The 7,364-nt window shown below is 38.2% G+C and overlaps 1 pseudogene; it reads left to right on the top strand.

Annotated features, from left to right (window-relative positions):
- The first annotated feature begins 1,099 nt into the window (after positions 1-1,099).
- LOC122066988 lies at positions 1,100-6,742 on the top strand (annotated as a pseudogene).
- Positions 6,743-7,364: the final 622 nt, after the last annotated feature.

Here is a 7,364-nt window from a genome sequence, read left to right as displayed (position 1 = left end):
ACTATTTCATGATTTTTCTCCGTCACTTTTTGTTTTAAGAAATAGAAAAACAACTAATAGGTATTTCTTCATTCCTGTTTCTAGGAACAAAAATATATATCAATTTTTATTTTTATTTTATAAATAGGTGAAACAGAACCAAAAAATCAAACAGAAAATATGATGTTTTTCTGTTTCTGAGTACAGAAAAACGGAAAAACCGTTTCTGGAAACAAAATTAAACGGGCCCTAATTTTATATTTTATGATTCTCTCTGTCCTTTAACTCATATGTTACATGTTTACTTTAAGTATCACTAGTGACAAATAATATTAGATTGGGTCATCAGCCTTTCCTATTTATAATCATATTTCAAGGAATCAAGATGGACTTTCCTAACATCTCAAGGTTGAAGGAAATCCTCTGCTTTCATCATTTGAAGAAATCCAACTTTGATTTTCTCTGCCCTTCTAGTCTAGATCTTAGGTTCTTCTCTTCCTTTGGTGTCTCTGGATACATGCTTTTTATCCTGAAGGAGATTCTGAGAAATAAATAAGAAGATGCTTTGGTTGCTGAGCTCTTTCTTTCAGTCTTGTGATCTGGGTAGTAGCCAGATCTGGAACCAGTTACATATCATGAATATATGTTTAAATTGTTACAGTTTATCTTTCTTAAATTAATTTCTACATTTCCTTTCTTTCCCTATGAGATTGGGAAAATGCTTTCATTCCTTTTGATTCTGTAAGTTCTAATAATTACACGCAAGAGCTGTCAGCAAGCCTATCTTATTTCACTACTCATGCATGTGATTATGATTTCTGTCATAGGGGTACAGAACTACAGATAGAAGAATCATCTCGTCTAATCATTAGAGCTTGATTGACAGGAAGTCTCAAACTATATGAATAATTTGTGTTGGGACGACCAGCACCCAGATGCTGCGATCAAGAGCTCTTCTTCCTAGAGCCTATAGAGCAATCACCAACAACAACATGAGATGGATCTCCCTTAAGGTTTCTTTGGTTCAATTAAAGACTCATAAACAACAACAAGCGATGTCGTCAGACCTGCCTTGGATTCCATAAATAGTGCTCCAAGACCCACTTGGGGAATTGCTCTAATGGCCCAATCAAGTGGTGTAATCACAGATTTCGGTGGTGTTGATCGGCTGCAACTTGTTAATGATAATGAAGATGGCAAGGTTAATGGAGTAGTCTCCGGCATGACTATGGCAACGGAGACCGGCTCACTGGAGTCTCTGGACTACTTCTTGTTGGCAACCAATAGCATTAATAATATTGATACATCAGTTTCCATTATATTGTTCGATTGCAAAAATCTATGGAATTTCAGTTCTAGCAGTGCTGTCTCACCAGGACAATCCGAGAACATTGTTTCCAATGCGAACTGCAGAGAGATGTTCAGTCAAACACGCGAGCTTCTTGATTCTACTACTAGTAGTAGGCCTACTTCAACAAAAAAGAGAAGCAAGGATGGATATGGTGGACGAAAATTGAACGTGAATTATAAGTATTTTAATCTTCTTCAGCCAGATTCTTTTACTACAGAGGGTGGGTTTCAGCACATCTGGAGATGGAAGAAACCCAGATTGGAGAATCATCATCAAAGGTCATCAAACATCAACTTCCTATAGCCAAACGGTTCTTGTTTATTATCTTCAGTTGATGAGCCCGAAGACACCGAAGCCATTGCACATATGAAGGAAATGATGTATTGAGTTGCAGCATTCAGGCCAGTGAATCTAGGAATGGAGGTAGTGGAGAAGCCCAAGAGGAAGAATGTCAGGATTTCTAGTGATCCACAGACAGTGGCTACAAGGCACAGGAGGGAGAAAATAAGTGAGAGAATTAGAGAGTTATGGAGGTTAGTCCCTGGTGGAACCAAGATGGATACTGCTACATTGCTTGATGAGGCTACTAACTATCTCAAGTTCTTGAGGTCCCAAGTCAGAGCCTTGGAAAAAATGGGGCACAAGCTTGATTCTGTGAATTCCACCTCCACCAATAACCTGTAGAAACGCAACCCTAAAACGATGCAGAAGATAATGGAAAAACAAGAACAAGCAATGCACACAGATTTATGAGTTTCGGCAAGATTGCCTACGTTCCTGGTGAGATGAGATCCTGTTTCACTATCAATGGAAAATAGGGTTACAATGCTTGTCCCTCACACCTCTCAATATTGCTTGCATTACAAAGAAAGAAACCTTCGCTACAAATATATAGCGGGACCGCCGTCCTGCCTATCGAGGCACTACACCAGTACTCCCTGGGTTAAATAGTGATGGAATATAAGACATCGTATACCAACAATCTACACCTTGGCTTGAATTCTGTCGTGCCTCCTGTAAAGATAAATTGTAATGTCTTCATCCCCGTACCTCATAAGAGGTACAAACCTGCACCTATTTGGTGTGTCCCTCATCTTCAACAATGAGTAATATTAATCATGTCCAAACAGAACTTGAACTTCTCTGTAGTAACTGGCTTAATAAACATATCTGCAGGATTGAGATCTGTATGAACTTTTCTCAAGTGAATACTGCCTTCTGACACAAGCTCCTTGATCTTGTGAAATCTCACATCAATATGCTTTGTCCTTGCATGAAACACTTGATTCTTTGTAAGATATATGGCACTCTAATTGTTACAATGTAACACTGTACCTCCTTGCTCTAACCCCAACTCACGAACCAATCTAGCCAACTAGACTCCTTCCTTGGCAGCCTCAACTGCCGCCATGTACTCTGCCTCTGAAGTGGACAATGCAATTATAGACTGAAGCATCACCCTCCATGATATAGGTCTACCAGCCAATGTAAATACATACTCTATAGTAGACCTCCTCTTGTCTAAATCACCAGTATAGTCAAGATCAACATAACCTGCTAATTCTGTGGAACTTCCCTTACCACTGAACATAACACCTGTATCTTTAGTCTTGCTCAAATATCTGAAGATCCACTTAATTGCATTCCAATGCTCCTTCCTTAGATTACTCATGTATCTGCTAACAACACTGACTGCATGAGACAAATCCGGCCTGCTACAAGCCATAGCATACATGAGACTCCCAACTGAGCTAGCATAGGGGACCTGAGACATATGCTCCAACTCCTCATATGTTGTAGGGTATTCCCTTTCAGATAACTTGAAGTGACAGGCTAACGGAGTGCTAACCGATTTGGCCTTTTCTATATTGAAACACTTTAACACCTTTTAAATATACCTTTTCTGAGTTACCCAAAGTTTACCTATATTTCTATCTCTAAGGATTTTCATGCCACAGATCTTCTTAGAAGCACCAAGATCCTTCATCTCAAATTCAGCACCCAATAAAGACTTCAAAGAGACTATATCATGTTTGTTCTTTGCAGCAATGAGCATGTCATCAACATAAAGCATCAAAAAAATAGTGGAATTACCACTTGACACATTATAATAAACACAACTATCATACTCACTTCTTGTGTAGCCAATCTTCATCATGTGGAAATCAAAGCGCTTGTACCACTGCCTAATAGATTACTTAAGATCATAAAGCGACCTCTTAAGTAGAAAAACATGATCTTCCTTTCCCTGCACCTTGAAACCTTCAAGCTGCTTCATGTAAATTTGTTCCTCTAAGTCACCATGAAGAAATGTAGTCTTCATATCAAGCTATTCAAGCTCTAAATCATACATGACCACCAAAGCAAGTAGTACCTTGATCGAAGTGTGTTTCACCACTGGAGAGAATATTTCATTATAGTCTATCCCCTCCTTCTGTGCATAGCCCTTGGCTACAAGTCTGGCATTATACCTTTCACGCTCCTTCTCAGATGCTGCCTCTTTCTTCCGAAGACCCATTTACACCCAATGATTTTTCTTCCCTTAGACTTTTTCACAATCTTTCAAGTCTTGTCCTTCTATAGAGATTCCATTTCCTCCATCATAGCTGTCATCCATTTATCATGTTGTGCATCACTCAAAGCATAATGGTAGGAAGATGGATCACTTGTACCTACAGTGAGGGCATAGGCAACCATATCCTCAAACTTATATCTCACAGATGCTTTGTGAGTACGCTTCCCTTTACCATTTACCACAGTATAGGAAACTTCTACTACTTCCTGTTATCCTGGTAAGTCACTTGATGACTCATTCTCTCTTGTTGTTTCTGACTCGCCTAACTCCACCTACATAATAGAACCTTCTTTATTTTCATCAATTGCTTGTGAATTGCAATTTGAATTTACCATATGAGACTCATCAAACACAACGTCCTTGCTAACCACAACTTTCTGTGAACTTGGATCCCACAACTTGAATCCTTTTATGCTTTTCTTAAAATTAAGAAAGATACACTGCTTAGACTTTGAGTCTAACTTGAAACTTTGCTCACTCTCAACATGTGCATAGGCTAGATAATCAAATATTTTTAGAATAGAATAATCTACTAGTTTTTTGTCCATAACTCTTCGAAAATTTTACAATCGATCGCCTTTGGTGGAGATCTATTGATGAGGAAACATATCATATTCACTGCTTCTGTCCAAAATCTCTTACTTAGCCCTGCATTCAGTCTCATACTCCAAGCTCTTTCTAAAAGCATTCTGTTCATCCTTTCAGCTACATCATTTTACTGTGGTGTCTTTGGAACTATGAAGTGACATGTAATCCTTTCAGCTTTACACAATTCTAAAAACGGCTTGTATGTGTACTCCTCTCCATTATCTGTTTTCAAGTACTTAATTTTCTTTCCTATCTTCCTTTCTACCTCAGCCTTCCATTCCTTAAATTTAATAAATACCTCACTTTTAAACTTCAGGAAGTACATCCAAACTTTCCTTGAGTAATCAACAAAGGTCACGAAGTATTCTACCCCACCTTAAGATTTTATTATTGAAGGACCACATACATCGTTGTGTACATAATCAAGCACCCTTTTACTGTTATCTTTTACAGTTTTAAAACTAACCATGCATTGTTTTCCGAACACACAATACTTACAGAAGTTCAGTTTACAAGTTTCACTCCCTTTAACAGTTTCCTTTTATGAAGCTCTATCAATCCTCTTTCTCCCATATGCCCTAACCGCATATGCCACGGATAAGTATCATCTGTATCAAATCCTGCATCTATAGTCATAAATGCTCCACTTGTAATTGTGCTCGCTATAAGTCTGTATAGGTTTTCAGTTAGCTATTCTTTCTTAACAACCATGATACCCTTAATAACTTTGAGAACTCCACCTTCTGCTATGTACTTGCAGCCATTTGAGTCAAGTGCCCCCAAAGATACTAAGTTTTTCCTTAATTCTGGTACATGTCTCACATCTGCTAAAGTTCTTACTATCCCATCAAACATCTTGATTTTGATAGTGCCTATCCCAATGGTCTTACATACATCATCATTCCCCATTAGGACAGACCCACCATTATATGGTTGATATGTATCAAACCAATCTTTATGTAGACACATGTGATATGAGCATCTAGAATCTAAAATTTAAATTGTCAGCCACACTAGCTTCCTCAGATGCCTTATCTACATCTTTCTTCTTCAAGTCTGCCTTCCCCTTTAAGCACTCTCTCTTCAGATGACCTTCCTTCTTACAATAGTAACAAGAGACCTTTGTCTTTGCTCCTTTTGATTTTGATAGACTCTTTCCAAATCCCTTCTGATTTGATCTTCCTCTTTCCTACTCTTTGTCACCTCCGAAAAGACCTTCTACTTGAGATTTCATACTACTGCCCTTCTTTCTTGTATCATTGGACATGAGGGTAACTGCGACTTCATCCATCTCAAGGGTCTCCTTCCCGTACAAGAGAGTCGTTATTAGATGATCATATGATTCTGTGACTGACAATAGCAATAGTAACGCTTTGTCTTCATCCTCGATCTTAACCTCCAGGTTTGGATGTTTACTTACGATCTAATTGAACATGTTAAGATACTCTAATAGATCTGTATATTCCTCCATTTGTAAAGAATACAATTGCTTCTTCATGAATAACTTGTTCGTTAAGGACTTCATTATGTAGATGCTTTCAACTTTCGCACATAATTGTGGTGCAAATTCAGTACCCACAACATATTGTAAGGTATCATCATAAAAATTCAATCGAATAACATATACTACCTTTTCCTCAATTTCTTCCCAATCTTCATCAGTAATTTTTATAGGTTTCTTCGACTTTCCCAATAACGTTTTTGTCAAGTCCCATTGTATCAGAAGATCCTTCATCCTTTGACGGCAGAGAGTGAAATTATTCTTTCTATTGAACTGCCCGATATCATACTTGACATTCAATCTCTTCCCTGCCATCGTGATAGTAAGCCCTAGAAAATGAAAACCTAGAGCTTTGATACCAATTTGTAGAAACGCAGCCCTAAAACGATACCAAAGATAATGAAAAAACAAGAACAAGCAATGCTCACAGATTTACGAGATTCAGTAAGATTGTTTATGTCCTCGGTGAGATAAGATCCTGCTTTACTATTAATAAAGAATAGGGTTACAACGCTCATCCCTCACACCTCTCAGTATTGCGTATATTACAGAGAAAAAAACTCTCACTATAAATATATAGTGGGATTGCCGTCCTGCCTGTCGAGGCACTGCACTAGTACTCCCTGGGTTAAATTATGACGGAATACAAGACATCGTACACCAATATAATCTTCCCTTCCCTTCACCTCCATTCAATTACAGACATCATTTTCCCATGCAGACATTTCTCCCACTCCCAAAACCCTAATCCCACTCAAAAGTGAAGAAGGGCAAAAATAAATTGAATTCCAGTGTATGTGAAAATTTCTTATTAATTCTCTCTTATTAATCCGCACCAATAACCAGAACTTTGACCTCAAGACTTTTTTTTGATAAGTAACTTTGACGTCAAGATGATATTCTAATCCAAGAGTCCATGATCCATTTTTACACCCTCATCATGATTGGAGCTTGGTCACTAGGATCAAAGCCATACCAAGGTTTAAAAGAGCAGAATTAGGATTGGGGTCGACCATGCCCAATTCTGATCAGGAACGGATTGGAATCAGCCAAAATCGGTCAGGGGATCAGCCTCCGATCTGAATCTGTCGATCCGATTCCAATTCTTGAATTTTTTTTTTTAGATAGGAAGGATATCCGACTTTAGGCTGACTAAATCCTCCTTGGACTCGTATATGATCCGACACCATATACGAAACGGGAGCTATTGCACAATTTTTGAATTTATGAGCCCAAGCCGAATAACCGACTTATTTGTCTTTCGTTAATGCTTTTTTTTTCCTCTCTTGTGGTGAAGGGTCCCTAGAAAAAACACCACATTCAAGTAGCAAAAATGAGATTTCTCATCAGTCATTAATAATACCAACGTG

The sequence above is a fragment of the Macadamia integrifolia genome, unplaced genomic scaffold, assembly GCF_013358625.1.
Source record: "Macadamia integrifolia cultivar HAES 741 unplaced genomic scaffold, SCU_Mint_v3 scaffold2654, whole genome shotgun sequence".
In the NCBI taxonomy this organism is placed as follows: domain Eukaryota; kingdom Viridiplantae; phylum Streptophyta; class Magnoliopsida; order Proteales; family Proteaceae; genus Macadamia; species Macadamia integrifolia.
Note: the sequence above shows the minus strand (reverse complement) of the source record. Positions and strands in the feature narration are given on the sequence as shown.